Source organism: Thamnophis sirtalis, unplaced genomic scaffold (assembly GCF_051295495.1).
Source record: "Thamnophis sirtalis isolate CommonGarterSnake01/CBP01778 unplaced genomic scaffold, rThaSir2_p1.2 scaffold_12, whole genome shotgun sequence".
NCBI classification, from domain to species: domain Eukaryota; kingdom Metazoa; phylum Chordata; class Lepidosauria; order Squamata; family Natricidae; genus Thamnophis; species Thamnophis sirtalis.
The window spans coordinates 25,837,025-25,860,096 of NW_028261392.1; the positions used below are offsets into that span (position 1 = coordinate 25,837,025).

General features: G+C 38.9%; 1 protein-coding gene across 6 annotated transcripts in view; it reads right to left on the reverse strand.

Annotated features, from left to right (window-relative positions):
* Positions 1–17,946, reverse strand: part of FARP1 (FERM, ARH/RhoGEF and pleckstrin domain protein 1) — a 141,401-nt gene extending 123,455 nt beyond the window's left edge. For 5 of the 6 annotated variants that reach the window (XR_001313382.2, XM_087726667.1, XM_014063594.2 and 2 more), the window contains exon 1: positions 17,809–17,946. The gene's annotated coding sequence lies outside the window, so the exon portion shown is untranslated. Of the gene's footprint in view, positions 1–15,215; positions 15,281–17,808 lie in introns of all 6 variants that reach the window. The other variant, XM_014063579.2, reaches the window with a different exon arrangement.
* Between the last annotated feature and the right edge of the window lie 5,126 nt (positions 17,947–23,072).

Below are 23,072 nucleotides of genomic sequence, written 5' to 3' on the forward strand. Positions count from 1 at the left end.
ATTCATTCATTCATGTGAAGAGGCAGTTCTGTCATTTCACTTGTGTCCACCTATCTAATTGTCTCCAGAATCTAGGAAAATAATTCTTACAGAAGCAGGACATGTACAAAACATTAAGTTTCTACAAGTGGAACAATACAAATACAATGTCTTCTGGTCACCAAAAGATAATATGAACTGATCATAAAAAATGATATTAAAGGTACAGCAGCTAAACCACCTTTGTGTTGTTATATAAACAAAGGACAAAGTTTTCCTATAACTATTACAAATTTGATTCCCAATTATAATTTTGGCTTCAATGGTCATATTCATGAAGTCCTAAATTGAGATTATGAAGAAATACAATGGAATATTAAATAAGAAAAGTACCTAACCGAAATGACCTATTTCCAAGGTTACAAAGAAAAATAAGGAGGAACAAATATTGAAAAGAATAGCAAAAGAAAGAAACTATATCTGTTATGATTTTAAAAATCTACTGATTTAATTAGCTTCACTGTCCAGAAACAGTAAAACAAGATACTTTTGACACTTGTGTAAAGCTCATGTATTCTCAGATTCTGTTTACTGTTGGCCTAAGAAGAAAGTAATTTACACATGTCACTACCTGTCATTTTACTCAATCTCATTTTATTCACAATACATGTACATTCTCAACCACATTTTCAACTGGGAAATGGTCAGTATCTTAGGCCACGCTAAATGCAAAAATGCTAAGGTATTCTTAGAAACTTGTCACTCAAGCATATCAGTCACCAACAGGCACATAAAGATAAAAAGCAGACACATTTACACACCATTCAAAAGAGATCATAAAAAAAGATAGGCAGCAAACAAAACAACCAGAACACATCCTCTTCAGTAGCCAACTGAATTAAGCAGAGATTAACACATACAATAGCAGTTAGACTTATATACCGCTTCATAGGGCTTTCAGCCCTCTCTAAGCGGTTTACAGAGTCAGCATATTGCCCCCAACAACAATCCGGGTCCTCATTTTACCCACCTCGGAAGGATGGAAGGCTGAGTCAACCCTGAGCCAGTGAGATTTGAACAGCCAAACTGCAGTCAGCTGAAGTAGCTTGCAGTGCTGCATTTAACCACTGCGCCACCTCGGCTCTTCTACAAACTATCAAACAGAAAATATGCTTAAAGGTAGTTCCTTGAATTTAGGGAACTACCAAGAAGAAAATCACACCTCCATCAACATTCACAGGGCAAACTACTTTATATAAACAAGGAGTAAACACCACACATGCTTGCACTGTTATTATCTGGTTGGCTATGTTTGCAAACAAACAACCAAGCTCAGAGAGCATCAAGGACTTCACAGTTCAACCCTGAGCTATCTATTCTCTTTATTGATAACATATACAGTTGCTAGTTGCAGAGTTGATCATCTGTGTTAACTAGAGCTGGAAAATGCCCAGTGGACTCTGATGAAGAAACTGCCAATACATTTTAAGCTAAATGGAAGCAAGGTTTCTCAATCTTGATAAGTTTTAAGATGTGTGGACTTCAACTCCCAGAATTCCCCAGCCCAAAAATCCATATATCTCAAACTGCCACCATTGAGAAATACTGATTTAGAGGAATGTATGTAAATTTTCCATGTTTGGAAAATTGGTTGGAAACATGCAGAAGAGACCTTCATCATGAAGTGGATAAACAATGGCTAAAATGATGATGATGTAAATGTTATTTATTAATTTTTATGTCACCCATCTCCCCTATAAGGTGACAAGTTTGAATACTGATTTACACCAATGTATGTATTGTTTGGAGATGTGGGAGTAGCCATTCTACATTCCTGGACTTCAGTCAGGCCTGCAACTTTCCATAGAACAAAAACCATAGACGTTAGCTGTCAACTGGAACATTTAATATGGGGGAGTGATTGCCTATTGCAAAATATTAGGCTATGCTCTCCTTCTTAATTATAGCATTTCAACTGTGTAAACAATACGCTACCTGATATCTTACATAAACTTTGACCTTCAAGTCCCACCAGACCGAAATGTCATAACTATAGCCAACCTTAAGGGAAATATGTTGCAAATTATCTAAATGTCACTGAGTTATTTGAGTGAAATTAATTAAAACTGGAAGCTAAAAAAAGTTTGTCTCATGCAGCAGTTTGTTTCTATAATAATAATAAAGACACTGATGAGTCTTTTAAACCAAATTTATTTTTATTCTGTCAAAGATTGCATGGATCAAGGCTATTTCTTCAGATGAATGGAGTAAATTTATCTGTCAAAATACACATTTTTTTAATCTTCATGGTAACACAGTTTTATCTATGAGTAATCTTTCTTGTACTAAAATGATCGGATACATGGAATATTTCTCTGAAATGCAAACATGGTTAGAAATTGAAGATAAATAATCAAAGAAAATTCAAAGAAGGTACACATTTTGGTAAGAATTTATCCATATGGAGGAAATCAGAGTAAGTCCATGGTACATACCCAAGCAATGTGAAGAACTGACTATTCAACAGAACATAGATAAAAACCTAATATTGATTAACAGCTTTGTGTTAACACTCATCATGTAAGAACCAAATGTCTTATCAAATGTCTTATCAATTTGAGAATAGAAGACATTTTAAATGGTAACATATTTTATGTCTGTTTTTTTTAACCACTGAAGAACTCTATCTCAATTTCCTAATCAATACAGTATGGTACTGGACTTTATTATTATTTAATTTGAAATAATGTAGCATTGATAGAAGAATGATTACATGAAGAACAACAGTTCAATAATTTTCAACAGTTAAATAATTTTCAAGCTTACTGGAGATAGTGATAGCTAAAACTGTCCTTTCTTGGTTTAGTTTAGTTTTTAGTTTTAGTTTTATTAGAATTTGTAGGCCGCCCTTTTCCCTGAGGGGACTCAGGGCGGCTCACATAAAACTAGGGAAGGGGGATACAGACAACAAAATAGAGACATATACTAAAATAGTAGGCAACATCCATACAACATTCGGGAGGGGCAACTATCCTTATCCCCAGGCCTGACGGGCGAGCCAGTTCTTCAGGGCTGTGCGGAAGGCTTGGACGGTGGAGAGGGTACGAATCTCCACAGGGAGCTCGTTCCAAAGGGCCGGGGCTACTGCTGAGAAGGCCCTCCTCCTTGTGGTTGCCAGCCGACACTGGCTGGCCGATGGAATACGGAGGAGGCCTAATCTATGTGATCTTATTGGTCGCAGGGATGTAATTGGCAGAAGGCGGTCTCTCAAGTATCCAGATCCACTGCCATGTAGGGCTTTATGGGTGATTAATAGCACCTTGAAGCGCATCCGGAGATCGACAGGTAGCCAGCGCAGCTCGCGGAGGATAGGTGGGAACTAGTTTATTTTATTTACATAGCTTCTAGAAAAATAATTTTCAAATCTATATTCACATACTGCTTCATGTCCTGGTGATTTCAAATGTAAAGAACTACCATAGTATATTATTTTAATTCTCTTTGAAAAAACAAACTTTAAAAGGCTTTAATTCTAAATTATCAATATTTTAATCTTTCTTTAGTATCACATTTTGTTACAAAGTAAGCCATTTACAGCTCAAAATGTTTAATAAAAACATTTCATATTTAATTATAATCCAGTGTCATTGCGTTCTGTAGATCTCAGCTGCTCACAGTCACTTGTTAGCAAGCTGGGCAGCATATAAATTTAATACATAAAATAAATAAACTCCTGGATGAATGCTCTTAGGTAAGCACACATTTCCACTTTCAGATAGCTGAGTAATTAATGCAACCCATGAGCTACAATAAACACCTTGCAATTATTCCAGAATATGAGAAGATGAAGCAGAGTCTTGGGTAAACTTGCAGCCAAACTTTTCAATTCCATTTTAATGAAATTAATGAAAGCATAGATATATGGAAATTGTAACACAGGCCCTATAAAAAAATTAAGATTCTTGTGCCAGCTGGAAAATATCACAATCACTCAGCTATGTACAAGTAGTTCTTGACTTATGACCATAGTTAAGACCAGAATTCCAGCTACTAAGCAAGTCAGCTGCCAAGTGAGTTTCACCTATTTTATAACATTTTTGCCATACTTGTTAAGTGAACTATTCCAGCTATTAAGTGAAGCATGTGGCCATTAAGCAAATCCAGCTTCTCCCATTGATTTTGATTGTTGGAAGCCAACTGGGAAAGCTATAAATGGAGATCACATGACCCTTGGACCCTGCAACCATTGTCAAGCACCCAAATTGTGACCATGTGATTATGAGGATGTTACAATGGTTGTATGCATGAAGGACTGATTATAGGTCACTTTTCTCACTGCTTTGGTAACTTTGACTGATCACTAAATGGATGGTTTTTAGTTGAGGGCTAACTGTAGTCCTTTAAAGTAAATGCCATGGAAGATAAAGGAATAAACATTTCTTAACAATTCTCAATAAAAGAATTCATGGCATGTTGAAATAAGCATGCTCATTCCCTAGGTATAATGTAAACCACCTTTCTTTAAAGGCAAGAATATTTAAATTAAGAAAAAATTAACTTAATTTCAGTTTTCTGCAACAATAACACAAGCTGCAAGTTGTAGATGCATATCTTACGTGATACTAATGTTTAGAATAATATAGATCTGGTGTCTTCCAGAAGTGTGCTAAAGGACATCAATTTGAAAAGGAACCCCAATGAAACATTAATTTTGAAGAAAAAACAAAAGCAGCCAAAACTTATTCTTGGAGGCAATTCAAGTATAATTTCAATTTTGGAAATACAAGAAAGTTGGCACCGTTTAAATTTTTATTTGGCTTCATTGCTTTCTAACACCACTCCTTTCAGCTTCTGATGGGAAGAGCTATCGAATATCATTAGGAAGGCTACATATTGCCTATCAAATACACAAATTTATGTAAAATATTTGTTCCAATCTGAAACGATTGCCTTTTAATTCACTCAAATCTGTTGAGGTTATTTTAGTCTGCAGTTGCAAAACATTACAATAATCCTTTAGGATTAAGCAACTTAAAGGCTAAAAGGTATAATGTCAGAAGGTTGCATGAGCTGTAGCTTATCCCTTCATTGCAGCATCTACAAGTCTCTTCCTAGGAATTCCTCAAGCCATATTTTGGGAGCTGATAGACTATAAATCTCTTGTGTATTGTTATTTGTAAGAATGCTATTCAGCCAACATAGGTACCTTAGACTAATGTTTTTCAAACTTGGCAATTTTAAGAAGTAATGGACTTCAATTCCCAGAATTCCCAAGCTAGCATGCTGACTAGAAAATTCTGGAAGGTGAGGTCCACAGACCTTAAACTTGTCATCTTTCAAAAACACTATCTTAGACCTTTCTTAGAAAATAAAATTTTAAAAACTGAGACAAACTAAGCTAATGTGGTATGAAGTCCTGGGTAAGTTCGGAGCAGTTAATAGAGTGCAAACCTAGCTATTTGTCTTATCACTCTTATGATAAATTAGTGATCTATTATTCTCCAGTCACCTCACAGACATTTTCTAGACTACCATGCCCTCTTCCACCTGAGGGAAGTCACTGTGATTTCAAGATTTCTATACGTAATAGTTTACTAGTACAACAATGTGGCCTTCCCTTGACTATAAAAATTCAGGGAGCAAAAATTGGGGAAAAATTAAGAGGAAATCTTTCCTCTCCTTTCCCTTTCTTTTATTTGGAGGTTCCCTTCTACAAAGAAAAACAAGACTGCAATGTATTTCTTTTAATAGTGTGCTTTAAAATGATACTTAAAAGAGTTAAAGAAAATCCATATTTTAAAATGTGTGAAATCAATCAATAAAGCTTGTGAAAGGTTAAAAGCCATCTACCAAGCCCTACACTAGATATTACCAATTTTGCAGCAATTTAAAAATTCTTCAAGCCCCATATAATATTTTTGATGGGATACATTATTATTAATCAAGTATTATGAGGATGAATACAAATGCAAATTTGGCTTTTAAGACTAGTATCCACAGCTATCTGGCTAGGTTACTCTCCAAATATTCTGGATATGTTGTAATATGTCAGTGAGAAACATGACAAACTTGGAAATTCAGTGGAAACTCCAAACAGGATTGTAGCCTTATACAAAGCACTCTTACTGGAAAAGCAATGCCACATTTGCAGCTGATTTTATGAGTTGCTAAACTCTTTTTATAGTAGATTATATTAGGTGGCTAATGAACACATTTAATCACTCATTATTATTTCAATCTTTCTGACTGAAAAAGAAATCTATAACTGCATAATAAAAGACATTGATTAAAGACTAAAAATCAAGAGAAATAATTCTATAGTTATTTTAAATTTATCCAAAAAATGTTAGTGAAAAATATTTCCCAATTACAGAGATTTTTGCCAGAAAAAAAATCAATACATTCTGCCTGAGATGCTTTTAAAGTAAAATCTGTATCCTAAATGTTAAGAAATATGCCCTGTTTGTAAAATTCTGAATGTGGTTTGTACAATATATTGGCTATTGGAGTCTGATCTGATAATTCTGCTAACAACTTCCCATTCATGCTCCTTTTCTGATCCTCATAATAAATAATTATTTTCAATATTTGGGTGTACAAGTAGTAAGTGTATAGTTCAGATGTGTATGTGCCTTATGTAACTCAACCAAGGGTGATATAGAAATCTGCTTTCCACTCAGTCATATTGTCAATCTATTAAAGTTATATATTGCCAAACTATTCTTTGTATACATGTATGGTAAGCTAAAGATGTTAGAGTCCACATCTGGAAAATTTGTCTTGTTTTATCTGAACTAGTAGTAAAACTCTACGATTTCAGAATAGGTGCTCAACGTTGACTTATATCCTGAAAACTAAACAGAGTCAAGAAGTAGTTACCACTTGCCTTGAAATCCTAAAGCTACTGGCTAAACTCTGGAGGCGGAGGGGTAGAATCTGGGAAGGAGGCAATGACAATGCACTTCCAAAGGAGCAAACAAACTGTGGATAGGATTGACTCAAGGAAGTCTTTACCTTTACCTTGTTTGGAAATCCTAATGATTGATCTGGGCCTTTGGCATGCAAAGCATGTGCTCTATTACAGGGTGTGCTGTTTGGGCCACAAAAAAGCTACAGTATATACAAAGTACTAGTTTTCCCCAGCCTTAAAACCTGAAATGTTTTCCTTTATTAAATTAGCCTATTCATATTTCTCAACAACCAAGCCAAGGAAATTTGATTCATGTATTTGTAATCTGATTAATTACAAAGTAATATAGCAATAATAGCAATAGCAGATTTTTATATACCGCTTCATAGGGCTTTCAGCCCTCTCTAAGCGGTTTACAGAGTCAGCATATTGCCCCCAACAACAATCCGGATCCTCATTTTACCCACCTCGGAAGGATGGAAGGCTGAGTCAACCCTGAGCCGGTGAGATTTGAACCGCTGAACTGCTGATCTAGCAGTCAGCTGAAGTGGCCTGCAGTACTGCACTCTACCCACTGCGCCACCTCGGCTCTTCTAATGTAATCACAAAGTGATTACAAACTAAATGTACATTGGTTCCAAGTCCTATAATAAATTAATATTTGATCACTTCTTTAAGCAGCATTTTTTGCATTTTTTCCCCACACAAAAGATGGATCTTTCACATCATTCAATATAGTTTTAGTGGCAACAGAACCACTTGAAAAGGCCCCAGTGGGTATCACGTCTGCAAAATTCAGAAATCAGTTTGAAGTCATTTTCTTAACACTATAAAAGAAAAAAAGTAAGGCCCAAACTTTAATAGCATCTCACAATGTTTTAAAAATTAGTAAGAAATGAAGTTCATATTCAGCACTTCCTTTAAACATTCAATCTGGATTGATTTTCTATCCCATACAACAAGTATGGGAGTGTGTTTGCAAATGTCCAATTTGGCAGTCGTATTAAGTATTTCCTTTAAATTCCTGGAAAATATGTTTTCCTTTCAAAATGTGACCTCAAAATATGTCAGTATCCTTTGACTAAACACAGCTGTTTCACACAATTATATAGGATGTTCTTTTTCTCAACACTTACACTGTAACTTAACTAGTATAATAGCACTTATCAAAAAGCAAACACACAAAAAAATGAATAATTATTTTAAAAGCCATAGGGAAAAAGTATTATAAAATACTTTTATAGGAAAGTATTATAAAATACAAATGACAAAACAGAATGCAGATCACATCTCATGAATAATAGGTTTGTGAGATGCAGTGCACATATTTCCTTTTTTCCCATCCTTTTGTAAAACAAATTTCTGAAATATAACATCCTGGAAAACATCCTTATGGAAAATGATCCAAAACATCAATTCTTTTCACCAGTTGGAAAGCTATAATATTTTTAAAGGAGTATTCTAATTCATTTATATTACATTTTAATAAAAAAGATAAGTGTCTGACACTATATGAGGATGGTATTACTGTGACTCCATTTGATTGCATGCATAGTCGTCAGCCATTCATTCATGGGTGACCCTTGGCCGCTCTATGCATCAGCAATCTCCATGCCGTTCTGTGTTGCACTGCCTCCTTCAGATCTGCTATGTGTCCTTTACAGTGTCCAACAAGTGGGCATTAGAGTGGCTCCTTCTCCTTTTCCTATCACACCCAGCATGATTGAATTTTCGAGTAAGTCAACTCGCATGATATGACCAAAGTATAACAGCCTGTTTGGCAATCTTGGCTTCAAGTGATATTTCAGTCTAGGACTCGCTTGTTATTTTTGCAGTTCCTAGGATTCATAATAGTCACTTCCAGCATCATAATTTAAAGGCATCCATCCTTCTCCCATCTGCCTTTTTAGAGTCCAAGTTTCACAATCATAGGTAGCAATTTAGAAAAAATATTGCATGAATTAACCTGCATTTGGCTGTTTTAATTCATGCCGGACAATGCAATTCTTCCAATTGCTATGTGCCTTCTGATCTCAGGACTGCAGGCACTGTTCCCTCTAAGGTGCGTGGCTGCGCGGCCGCGGACATGTCAAGAAAACCCCGCGCAGCAGTTTCTAACTGCCGCGCAGTGATTTCTGCCAAAGCAAACACATGCACACACACACACACACACACACACACACACAAACAAACAACAAAGATGAGGTTTGCATAATTCCTGTTCTCGTGGCTGAAGATAAACAGCTGCGGTTTCCCAATTTCCACCCTTCCTTGCGCCTTTTATTACCGTGCAAAAAAAACTTATTACAGTTTTACAAACCGTAATATGTGGGTTGGAGGAGAATTTCTGCTTAGCTCGGAGGGGGCAGGATAGGGGTCGAAGGGGCGGGGCGAGGGTGAAGACCGGGCGCTATCATTGGTGGAGCGAAGGTATCATCCGTTGCAGGTGCAAATGCTCGTTTTGCCCGACACCGCTTTTGCTCCAGGAGCGCCGCCTTCGTGTCCTTCGTGCTGGGGACTGTGGGGGTGAGAAGCACGAGGGGGAAAGGGCGCGAGTCCCTTGCGAGTCTTGCTGGGGCCCTTGGCGGAAAGGGAACGGGATCTGAGCCTGTCGCCCAAACACGCGGCAACCCCCTTCAGATCTTCCCCCAAAGGTCTATGGGGCGAAGATGGACTCAGATTGTTGGGGGAAATGTGCTGACTCTGTAAACTGCTTAGAGAAGGCTGTAAAGCACTGTAAAGCAGTATATGTCTAAGTGCTACTGCTATTGCTATTCAAAAGCAGATCATTAATTACCACTAGGTTCCAGAATCTTCAATAATTAAATGCTAAATAAAGAAGAGGCAATGAAGAAAATTTAGATTTTTTTTTATTCTTGACCAGATCTTACAGACACAATTACAATTAATGCCAATCAAGAGTTTCCTTTTTTAAACCATCTCTTCAATTGAAATCCTTCAATGTAATATAAAGAATTCTGAATCCAGATGTTATTTATTCATTTTAGTGAATGCAGAGTTGAAACGTTAGTGAAAAAATGGGGGGGGGAGTAAGAGAATGGAAAAGAAAGGCCAAGAATTCAGAATCAATAAACCTTGGTTAAATTCAAGCTAGACAAAAGTCTGTTCAAGCTGGATGGAGGAAGTTAAAATTGTACGATGAAAAGTAGACCCTCTAAGTCAGGGATTCTCAAAATGTGGTCTACCAGCAAGATCAATCAGAAGGTCTATCAGAGGTTACCCAAATTCACTAGCTACAATCACTTGCTACTTCAATTGGGACTTTCAGCATTTGCCAACAATCAGTTGACTGTTGGTTTAGATGGGGCAGAAGTAGGAAGGCGAATTTCATTGTATGTCTTTAGCTATCAACTGGCTGGATAAATGTACAAGGCATTGTGGAGGCTTCCAACCATCAGTTGCCTACAACCCACTGGCCACTTCAACCCATCAGCCCCAACTTCAAATTGAAAATAACTACTTAATTTTAAATTGTGGGATATAAAAGTAAGTTAAAATGCAGGATATGAAATAATATGTATAAATGCAATTTTTCCAAAATTGTATTTATTGATCCACAATTGCAGAAAGTTCCACTAATATGACTTATTGATTTCAAAGGCATTTAACCTGGAGTCAATTCCCTGTCTATTGTGAAGATTACAACCTCTGGTATTCTGCTAATTAGAATACTTGTATGTTGAGATACTCATTTCTAGCCATAGCCTCACTGCCTCTTCCCCTTAATTCCATTTGCACAAACTCCAGTCTTTTCCCATTAAATAGCCAAGGTTATTGAATGACATATGAATTATGGAGCACCCAAAAGAAAGGCAAGAACAATAAGTCAGCCTGACATGGGAAGAAAACCCAAAGTTCACATTCTGATAACACTAAGATGCTAGTTTTCCTCTCTATCCAAGCAGCACACAATGTCTTTATTCAGTTCGCCAACATCACAGTATGCCATGGGAAAAACATTTCACCACTAATGGTAGCATACAATGCTGTCTGTAACGTCTTATAGTTATGTAGCTTGCCAAAATGATATTTGGTTCAGGGCCGTTGTTTATAACGGTTTCTGTTGAAAGAAGCTTGGAATTTGCAGAAAATTACAGCAAGCCAGAGCAATAAATCAGTTCATTCATTAAGATTCAGTAAAGATATGTGTTTGATTCCAGGACTTCAATTTACACAATAGCAGGGGGAAATCAGCCAATTCTTCCTCCTTCTATAACTTCCAAGCACACCAAAGGGAATGAGAAGTTTGGAAACTATCATTCTATAAATATTAATATGCTTTTCATGGAAATGTGGTTACACGAAGTTCAGCTTGGTTTCTTCTAACCTCCAAGTAAGGAATACCAGTATAAAATCTCTGTCATCCTTTGTATAGTTAAGAGATTTCCAAAACATCACAAATCAATAACAAATATAACCAGGGTATAAAATGCAAAAACACAAATCTAACACTATCTGGGCATCTGAACAAAAACTGCACCACCACATACGTATTTTGTTTCTGCATACCACAATTAAATTAATTGGGCTACTAATCAGTTCTCAAATAATTTGGGAGTAATGTATCAAAAGCAGCACTGAGAAAGGAGCAATAGAACTTTCAAATAAAGAATCGTAAAGAAAGACTACCATATAAGTTGCATTTTAAGAGTATAAAAAAATTGGAGGTAAAAATTTCACATGTATCATACTGGATAATGGAGCATTTAGAGTGACATCACCAGGCAAGAACACAAGTTTTCTAGCAAAAATTTATAAGGAGTGGGAAGTTAAGTTATTTTAACAGGCACCACAACTATTTGGCAGTTCTTAAACTGAGGACAGGAGAACAGAGATTAAATATGAAAGTCTAATGAAAGGGGGAAAATGATGTTTCCATTTACATTTGAATCTTGACAACAGGAAATAACTGCAGTGAATGGAAAAAACTAGAAAATAAACTAAGGTGACCATCAACATTCAAGAATCTGACCATCACTATTTATCCACATGAAAAGCAATACCAATTTTTAAAAAGACAAGAAACTCACTTCTGAACTGTAAATAATCCATAATGAATGTCAGTGTGAATCACATTTGGATGATAGAAAATACAGGTCAATGAAAGGATGCTAAAATACACCATTAAAAATAAAATCTAGATTATACATATATTTTCAACTACTTTCCAAGTCTTACAGCAGTTCACAGCATCAGGTCTTATTATTATTCCACAATATTTTCCACTAAATCTAACATTCCTGATTCATACAGGAAAATGAACAATTGTGTTTGGTTGTTCCCTTTTTTCAAAAGAGAGGAAATATAAAGTAGCTGGGACTTAACAATTACTGGACAAATGTACTTAAAGAGCTAGCTAGGAACATATTCTTTATGCTATTAATTAAAGGTAATGCAGTTGCTTCAGATAAGCAATTTTAAGTCCACTGAGAGTCATATCATTGGAAAGTTCATTTCCATGCTTATCTCTGTGGATCAGGAACTGGGCTAAGAATTCAATTACATGCCTCCTGGCACTACTCTTCTGCCTATTGTGCATATACATTAGTTAGAAAACATGCATACAGTCCTATAAAGAAAGCTGTGTCACTTGTTTGTAATGTCACTTGTTTGAAATATGGGGGGAAATGCTGAACTTATACACAAAGAGTGTTGGGGAAGATAAAATTTCACATGGATTGCCATCACCTCTACATAAATTACCAATATTGAAGCATGGATCATTAACTCTGTACTGAGTATGTAATCCCATGGTGGATGTCAGCTGTCATTTTGAATCCTCTACAAATCCTAGAACAGTCCTTCAAGACTAAACATCAGCAGAATGAAAGTAACACTAGAAGGATATCTGTATCATTCTTATATTACTAAGGAGAACTAAATACAAAATACTGGATCTCATTAGACAACAACCAGCTGGCTAGCTGGTCTTTGGGACCCCACGTGCATGCAGGGGTTGTGTGCACATGCACAGGGTGTATGCGTGCATGCATGGGGCATGTGTGTGTGGGGCTCAGCGCATGCATGGGGGCCATACACACTTTTGGCATTCATTCTGGAAAAGATTAGCCATCACTGCATATAGCTAGTCATGATTTTCATCTCCTTAGTCTTGCTATGTTTCTTTTGCTACTGTTGCTGGGAAGAGTAATAGTTTTAAGTATTAGTCATCAAAGCAGTAAGCACAAATCCATGTTTATGAAGTCATTTTAAAGCAAGATTCCAGGTCTGGTTTTCTGGAAGATTATATATTATAGTCAATGCAGATTCCAGTCCAATTAAACATTGAATTCAGCTACACTAATTAATTAATTCAGTTAAGCTTCCTTAAGACCCATGATACTACATTATAGGTAATCTGATTACTTAAACATCAAAGTGCAGAGTAATATTTTTAATGTGAGTACATCACTGTTCGCCATACTTTTACTAGCAAAAGAGTTTGGAGAGACTGTTAAAAACAGCATTATAATATTATTTAAACTGGGTCATAGCCAACATCAACAGCTTCTCCCAAGATTTATGTTGGATGCTTTACAACAAGAATGCATACCAAAAAATTTAAAATACAAATAACTAAATAATCCTAGGGCCTAAGTAGTTATCTTCTCATTCCCCAGAGACCTATTAATTTGAAAGTAACCTTGAGATCGTGACTGAAAAGCTCATTACATTCAGTGTATAATGCTTCCAGGTTAAAGAATGTCAAAAGCAATAATAAATGCCTTTTTTTAAAGGAAGGGAACAAAACTAAACAATCTTTATTTTTCATATCAAAGTAAGTATCATCTATGTGTGAACCTTCCAAGAGGTGCTTTGCTTCAATCATACCTTTTATAAAGCAATGTCTTGATAGGACTCTGCAAAGTGAAGTCCTTTCTGGCTTCCAGAGGAGTCAGCATAGTGCATGAAAGCAATTACTTTACTGGCCCTTCCTTGAGTTTCTGTATTTTGTCCTACAGAAGACCTCTGTCTCTTCATCACATCCTTTCTCCCAAAAGTAAATTCAATAGAGTCACTGGTTATCCTGACTTAGTACTTTCTTGGTTGCATTTATAGCTACCTTTTCCGAAGGAATTTATACAGAGGCTTTCCTCTTGATTTTATTTTTGAAACAACAATGCTGCAAAATAAATTGGGCTAAGGAAGAGAGACTGACCCAGTCACATAGCAAATTGTATAAGGGAATTCAAGTCTAGGGCCTCTTATTTTTTCAAGAGAAAAAAAAAGGGAATTTGTTTCAAAGAGATTCAAAACCTGTGTGCATTTTGGCTGTGAATAAACTAGCCTGCACCAACCTAGAAATTGTAGCCTTGTCTTGCTTTCAATCTTCTTTGTACCCAGTTTGTACCATTTTTGCCTCACTAGATGGTTTGGTGTATGGGAAGTATCCTAATTATGACAAACTGCAATTACACTGACTTACTATCTAGAGGATTAATTCATGGAAGGTATCTCTGACATGCAGCAGTTATCATAACATATCTATTATTAAGGAGCAGGGCTGCACAGAATGGCAATGTTCTGACCTAGGTTTCCTGATACAGTGAAACGCACACGATTAAGTCCAAAAACCCTCTTTTTATTTCAAAGGCTGTGAATTATATTCATTCACAGCCTGTAATGAGTTCCAAATAGTAGTAAAGAGTTCTACAGCAGGCTGCCAAAGTCCTTTGGGATAAGGCTGATAAGCACCCACCTTTATTTTCTTTGAAAATGCTGCCATTAAAGACTTAATTGGCAATTAGCTTGGCAAGGCAACATGGAGCAAAGAATCCAAACGTATTTTCAGAAGATAAACTGACCAGCATGAACCAAGTTGCTTCCTCGTGCACCTTTGCTCCTCCTTTATGTCCTATGGAAGGGGCCAATCACCTCCAAGCCTTACTCCCAAGTCGTCCCTTCTGTTTTAACTATTCTTGCTTTCTGGCAGTTCTGCACATGTGTGCCCTGGGAACAGGAGAAGCCTGTTCCTCTGCCTCACTGCTGTCCGACTCTGAAGATTCCACAGGCATCACATAACTCCCAGATGGCCCTGACGCCCTCTCTGCCTTCGACGTGGAGCCTGTCCGACTCTGCTCTGCAGGTCGTCGGCGGACCACAAGAGGCAAAATGTATGACTTGCATTCACAGAATAGGCATATCAATGATAATACAAATACAAGCACAGCAAGTACCTTAATCCAAAACTTTCTAGCTATCCTAAACTTGTTCATAGATACATGAGAAAATGAACTTCTTTGTGAAATTATTGAATTAACCGGATGCCCAATAGTGTTTAAAATTCCAGTATTCTTTAACCTACTATGCTCCAAATGTTGCCGGTCACACTGTTGGGGATGAGGTTGAGGTCAGATGAAGAGCATTCAGCTGAGAAAGAGTGAAATAGATAATATGGTTTCAGTGGGAGAAGAGCCAGCAGAGTTTTCCCACAGTCCTGTTGGACTATAGTGGCATAGAAGCCCCAGTAAAAAAAATAACATAAATGACAAATGTCAAGCAGCCAAAACATAATGCATTGATAACTTGCAAATGATACTAAGTTACCAGAATCTAATAAAAAAGCATGCTATTTCTTGTCTCAATGCTTTTCCATTCTATTCATTTATCTGTAAACTTCCCAGAGTCACTTAGGTAAATAAAATATCCACTCAATCAGTTATAATTCACTAGGGACAGAATAATTGAGTGATAAGAAAATAGCTTATTTGTGAAGGATCTGAAAGTAGCTCACCTAATTTAGGAACTGTGTATCATAGTACAATTCATAATGTATACAGTGTCACCTGAGCTTCTGCAGATATTTGGACTTCAATTCTTATTAATTCCCATGCAATCTGATAACAGGAAGTTGTCCAAAACTTCTGAAGGCATCAAGTTCAGAAGGGCTGCCCAATGAAATATATTTCATTTCTACTGACATCTGAAATATATCCATGACTAGAATATAGACGTGTATTCTAGTCCACTGCATGCAATTACAGGAATTCTTCCATTTTGTAACTTCCACCATTGTTCTGCTCAGTTTTCAAATCCACAAATATAATGTATTAAATGCCAAGTGCAAATATCAAGACATGACATCTTTCACTAAACTGAAAGCTGTTGCACTTTTAATAGGCTACACCATTGCTTCCTCAGGGTAGAATGGTTTCTTTTAAAGGAAAGATTTGGCTTCTGGTCAACCCCTTCAAGGTCAAGCTAAAAGGTTTCAATACCAGAAGCAGAATATAACCCAGTTCAGATTTTGCCTAATAATTAACAAAGCAGGGGACAATCCACCAGAAAATTCCATAAAACATTTGATTTATATTTGAGGTGTCCTGGCCTTGAACATCAAAAGCTTCATTCTGTCAGAAGAATAATTTGGGGTTCCAACAACAGCTGGGCCTGCGCAAGAATAAATAAAAATGAGATCCAGACAGCTGTGAGGAAAGAAGAAATATTTATTCCTAAAAGCAAAACAGTTTGCCTTTAGGGGCAGGCTGCAGAGAAATGGGGGAGTTTTAGAGGGGGAGCTTGTCCAGGGTGAAGTGTCTATGTGACACCTGAGGGGCATGGGGGTGTAGGTAGGTTTACTCTTGTGAACATGCATTTCCTGTGGAAAACCTAATGTAACTGTGTTTGCAGACCTTATCCTTTGATATGCAGATTGGATCTGGGTAATTTGTTTGGGGTTTGAGGAAGTTTGCTGATTTTAGTTGATTAACTTAGTTTCAAGCTTGACTGCCAATTATCCAGCAAAGACACTTGATTCTCTGAGCATTGTGGATTCTGTTAATATTTCAAGGGAAGATGGAAACAGTGCAACGGAAAAAATATATTTGGATATAAAACTTCTCACAAATAGTACGTCCCTTTGCTTTCTCCTGCCTGCCAAAAGCACTCAAGTTCCACACACCCACCTGGCCCCCAAACCCTCCACCCTTTACCTTGATTCTCTGTTAACACAGCCACTTCTGCTCAGCCCCACTACCTGGGTCAATTCTGCCCTTCCCACAACACATTTTCCAACAAAGTCCTGCTCCGCTTCCCTTCCCAGGGGCGACAGTCGACCTTTCACTATGACACCAGGCAGACCCAGGTCTGGTTTCTCACACCCAAGTCAACCACCCTCACCTTCTCCTTTGTGCCCAGCCCCACCTGACTGAAGGGGGGGGGGAGACAGTCGGGATGGTCATAAGTGTGTTTCTCTGCCTGGAGAGTGATAAGGTGTAAAGCAGGGCTCACCAATCTTTTAGACCCCAGTGACTATTAAATTCATCATTTTAAATCCCCCGGACCACTCATATGATTTTTTTTTTAAATGTTAAGTCCTATTTAGTGCAATATAAAAAAATGCAAATAATTTTTCTGCGGACCACCAATATTTTCTAGCGGTGGTGACCGCTGGTGTAAAGGACTTGGGGGGAGGAGGGAAGGGGGGGCTCGGATGATGCCGCCCCCTCCTCCTCCACCGCCCACAGACAGTCTACCCTGCAAAGAGCAAAGGGGCGGGGAGAGGGAAGTCGGGGGAGCCGGGAGCGAAGGCCCTCCGCGCGAACAAGTTCTGCATCCCGAAGAAACAAAAGACACCAACTTCGCAAAGAACTCTTTGCCTATCAAGCCCGGGGCGGGGCGGGGATGTTCTGGAGAGGGGGGGGGGAGAGACCAACGCAAACACCTTAGCCTGCTTAAAGCGGATTTCCAGGGCAAGAGATTTCTCTCCCTTCCCCTGCCCTTCACTACAAACACACGCCGCTGAAGTGTCGCCGTCCGCTTCTCCCCGCCAACCAGCCCCCTCCAGGCGCGTCCCCGGAGCTCCCCCTCATCTTCCCGCAAAGCCAGCCAGCCGACGGGCGCGCGCGGCCCCCAGCCGCTTCTTCCCATTGTTTCCAAGTCCTCTGCGCCCCCCTCACCGTTCGCGGCGCTCCTCGGGCTATTTTATTCTTCCTTTTCCTTTGCTCGTTGTGGCGGCGCAAACAAGTCGGGGTGGCGGTCTCTGGAGGGTCCGAGCCATTAAAGGGTCCTCGAGAAGACTGAGGAGGAGGAGGAGGAAGAAGAGGGGGCGGGTGCGACGGCGGCAGCAGCAGGAGGGGAACGAGGTTGACACCGAGAGGGCGGCGGGCCCGAGGTCGCCATGGCTTGAGGGGCGCGCGAGAAAAGCGAAAAAGGCGGCCCCGGCCAAAAGGGCGGGAGCGGGAGATGTCCAGTCGAGGCAAGAGCGGGGAAGCGGCGCAGCAGCTCCGGGTGGCTGTGGCTGCCGTCGCCTCCCGCTCCTTCTCCTCCCACTAGCGCTCCGGCCCCCGCCTAAAGGGGAGGCGGGGAGGGGAACCGCGGCGGTGTAGAGCCCCCTCCAGCGTCCGTGGGCGCGTCCTGCCCCCGCCACACGGCTCCGGCCCCTGCCTCCTCCTCCTCCTCCTCCCAGAAGCACAGTGCCGCCTCAGCCTCGAAGGGCCGGGTCTTTTCCCGTGGAAACCTCCTCTTCCTCCCGGAGGACCAAGCTGAGGGGCAGCCCGCGGAGGGAAAGGAAGGGAGGGGGCCGGCCGGACGGGCCGTAGCTGCTCCGGAGGTCCTTGAAACGGCCACGGTGTTTAGGTGTGCGCCTTTCGTGCGCAAAGAGGCGTGGCGGCGGCCACAAGTGTGCCAAGCTCTACAGAGCGGGCAGCGCGGGATGGAATCCGGTACAAAGAGGGAACAAAGGGAAACGGATCGGGACGGTCAGCGCGGGCGGCTCCGGCTCCCGCAGCCTGGCTGAAGACGCTACCATCCCCGGCAGAAACTCCTCACCTCTGCTGGAGGAAACCAGATCCAATTTTACTTCTATCGCTGTTGAAAAGCGGAGGTCGTTTACGTTGTGACACTCCCAGAATGTTACCAGGGGTCCAGAGTAGCGTAGCTTTCCCTAGGTGACGTTTGCCGCTTTTTTTTTTTTTTTTAGTTTCTACACCGACAGATCCTAGATTTATCAATCCCTGGGGGTTGTTTGTGTGTGTGTGTGTGTAGCTTGCCAAGATTTCCCTCCCGAACAATGATCTGTGATAAGGGAAAATTGCACTGGGTAGGAAATGGGAGGTGACTGAAAAGCAGCAGTGTCTGGTTTGAGAATGAGGCAGATTGATTCCCCCATACAAGCTTTATTGGCAAGCATGCATACTGAAGAATACTTTCAGCTATTTTATTTATTTATTTAAAGGATACATAGATGTAACTTCATAGCAGTACTGTGGTTACATTGTTTTTAGATTGTGCCAGGAGCTGTCCAGAATCCCATGTTCTTAGAATGGCAGTTCTAGCTAGCACTCACCAAAAGGTGTGGTGAAATTGTTTTGTTTTGTTCTCCTTAACAATGTCTGTCTGCAAAGAAGAAGGGAAGAACGTTGAAGAAAACAAAGTTTGCAAATAAAAAAAAAATATGATTCCTGAACCCATTGTGAAATTCCATAATTAAAGTACAATTGAAGCACATTTTCTTCAACTGAATTGGAAGCACCTTTGTATATTTCTCTAATGATTGGCTATTTAACATATATGTGTTTGCAAATGGTTATTAATTTTCCCTTCAGTGAATAATAGCATCTCACCTTTGAGGATCAGTCTATTGCAATATAAATCATGCTTCATGATGAGGATGTGCAGCTTTGCCTGGCAAAATAAAAGGTCACTTTAGGCTGCAATTGAATGCCAATTTACCTAGAACTGTGATGGCGAACCTATGGCACGCATGCCGGAAGTGGCACACAGAGTCATCTCTCCAGGCATGTGAGCCATTGCCCGTTGCTCTGCTGGGTTCTGGCATGTCATCCAGCTGGTCTTCATGCGCATGGGAGTGACGGAAACTGGAAGAGCAGCCACCCAGTGCACATGCACACGCTGGGAAGATGATCTTCTGGTTTCTGGCACACGCATACTTACCGACCACCTGGTCTTCTGATTTCTGGTGCACATGTCTGCACAAAGCCCAACTGGCTGACATCATGTGTGCACCAGAAACCGGAAGATTATCTTCCCGGCACACGCATGCGCACTGGGCGGCTGTTCTTTTGGTTTCCGGATGTGATGGTCGCTCGCTCCTGTTTCAGCATTCAGTGCAAAAAGGTTTGCCAACACTGAAGAAACATGCTACATCTGATTCCAATGAGACTTGTAGCTGAACATATATAAATTATCAACCAAAAATCTTGTTCACAACAGTTTGCAATGTCTAAACAAAATCAGGAACTGAAGAAAACAATTCTGATCCTGTTTTTAACACCCGATATACAGAAGCATCGGAGATAACACCCTATTGTTCAGCATATTATTGAAAACCAACTGCAAAGAACTCTTAAGTTCCACCCCCCCCCCAGGGTACGCAATAAAAAACACCTGTTATGCTTAGTGGTTAAGGTGTTAAAATGTTAAAACTAGGAGTGGGGACCTCATTCTCAGTGATTTCCACTTTACTTTGTACATCACTTTGAGTTCCTGAACCAAATGTGTGCTGCAAATCTAATAAATAAAATGGTAGCAGTTCAGGTTTTCTGAATACATGTTTTCTTGCTGGGAACATCAATGCTACTGAATTACCTGTTGGATTAGTCAGTGAGCGTTGGATCTGACAAATCTTAGGATTTTGCTTACACTTGCTTTCCACCCTCTCCCCCCCCTCCCCAATCGGCTACTAATCTGCTTCACTGGGCCTATATGCAATTTAGCAAGGACATCCTTTTGCCTGACTGAATATGGGTTGTCCTCAACTTACAACCATTTGTTTAGTGATCGAAGTTACAACGGCTCTGAAAAAAGTGACTTATGACTGTTTTTCACATAACTGTTGCAGCATCCCTATGGTCACGTGACCAAAATTCAGATGCTTGACAACTGCAGTTGTCATATTTATGACCGTTGCTGTGTCCCAAGTCATGTGATCACTTTTTGTGACCTCACAAGCAAAGTCAATGTGGAAGTCAAATGCACTTAACAACCGTATTATTAACTTAACAACTGCAGTGATTCACTTAACTGTGGCAAAGGAGTTTGTAAAAAGGGACAAAATTCATTTAAGAAATGTTTTGCTTAGCAACAGAAATGCTGGGCTCAATTGTGGTTGTAAGTCAAGAACTATCTGCAACTAGATTTCCTAAAGGGAAATGTTTTTCTACCTTAACACACACTTTGTTTTGAATTGCAGAAGTTTCAAAGAAGGAAAACTAGATTTTGGTGAGTTAAGGCTATCATTATTTCTTCCGTTAGCTAGTAGCCTATTTTGATTCATTGTGATGTCATAGAAAAAGTACGTATTATAAGGAAAATTAGGAGAGGATCCTTATTTTTATTTATATGCCTTTATTTTGTATGCTTAATATTCTTGAATGTTCAGAGCAAATAACAATCCAGATCATCGTAAAAACAAGAAAATTATCTGAAAATAATAATAAACTGTAATGTCTCTGGTCTCATATACACAAGTTCAAAAATTAATTTCTCAGTTGAAAAATAGCAAAGCCCCCATCAAACAGTGGATTAACAGTTTTACTCAAATTCTTAAAAACCAGCTTCACCCAATGGCATATGTTCTAGCTCTTTTCTTCACTATCCTAGTTTTCCAAATTATGTGATAATTCCATTATTCTTTCCATACACAAATCATTGTGCAAACCACTGCCCTATCAATCCCTTATCTGTAATCAGTAAATCATATACAATTTCTTCTGTTATAAATTTACTGGTTTGGGGCTTTCCAAAAACAACCTGGCACCAGAGCAGGTAGGGTTTATGCCCAGCTGTTCAACCTTGGACCAAGGCACAAAATTACATTAGCTAACAGAAATAGCCTTACCAAGGCAGTCATTATGTGGCTTTCATAGAATTAAAGATGGCCTCTGATTCTATAGCGAGACTCCAAAGAAAATCAGTTATAACGTTGATTATAACCTTCTTAAATTAATATGACTATATTCAGAAAATACCGTGCAAGTTAACATAAATTGTAAATGAGAACTAACTAAAACTATCCCTAAGCTAAAAGTATAAAAGGAGGTTAATTCTAACCCCATTATTGTTAAATGATGTTAAAAGATATTAATGATGTGGTTGAAACCTTTGTAAACTAGAATTTCCCGCTGCACTATTTCCTATACTTCTCTATGTTGATGATACCTCCATACTTTCCATAACCCAGGTGGGACTGCTTGGATACCTTGAAGTATTCTCCTTATTGCAATAGGGAATGGCTTGAGGTCAATAACCCTAAACAAAGGTCTTAATGTTTTCCAGAAAGTGCTTCAAGTCACTGATCAGCTGGGAGATTAATGACAGACCTATTGAGAAAGTGGTGACCTTTAAGTATGCAGGCATTCACTTTCAATCAACTACTCACTGGATCAATCAAGCAACCTTCATGTAAAAGCCCCCAAAGCATCTTTTGCTATCATTAAATATGCATATCAACATGGTAACAGCTATGTACCAGGAGCTGTCAAATGATTTAAGACTAAAGTGCTGGGTTCAATGCTATATGGTACTTAGTTATTTATAACTATTGCAATATATGTGCATTCTTTGTAGTTGTAATTTTTGAAAATAGTCTTGTATTTAAAAAGAGCTATAAAAATAGGATTCTGAATACCAGTCTGTGATATGAACAGGAAATTAATAAATGGGGAGAAAGCTTGCTTTAGAAAGATCTAAAATGAGTTTCCTTGAAGAATACAGAAGGCTCAATCTGTTGAATCAGTGCAACGTAAGAGTAGTTATGGAAAAGCAATTGGGCCTTGGAGATCATTGCATTTTAAGAGAGATATTCATAAAACCATGAAAGGACAATTAACACCTCTCTCCAGTGGTAACTAAAGTGTCTTGCCCTCATTGGAATTAAAACTGTTGAACCACAATAGAACTTTAAAAATGTGACTTCATGGCATCTCAATTATTTTATTGGCTTTTCTCATTTTCAAAACTATGCAGTTCTATTGTTGCCTTAGATCACGGGTGTCAAACTTGCCGTGTCACAGATAATTGATAATGATAATAATGTATACAATGTGTAGTGTTATGATAAGTAATAATTGGATATGAATATTGAATGGTACACATGAAAGTAAGATTAGAAATCCTTTTGAAGTATATACAAAAGTTAATAAAAAAGAACTAAGTTAGATACAGTTGTTTTGATTAGGGGGAAAATAAGGACATAGCCATA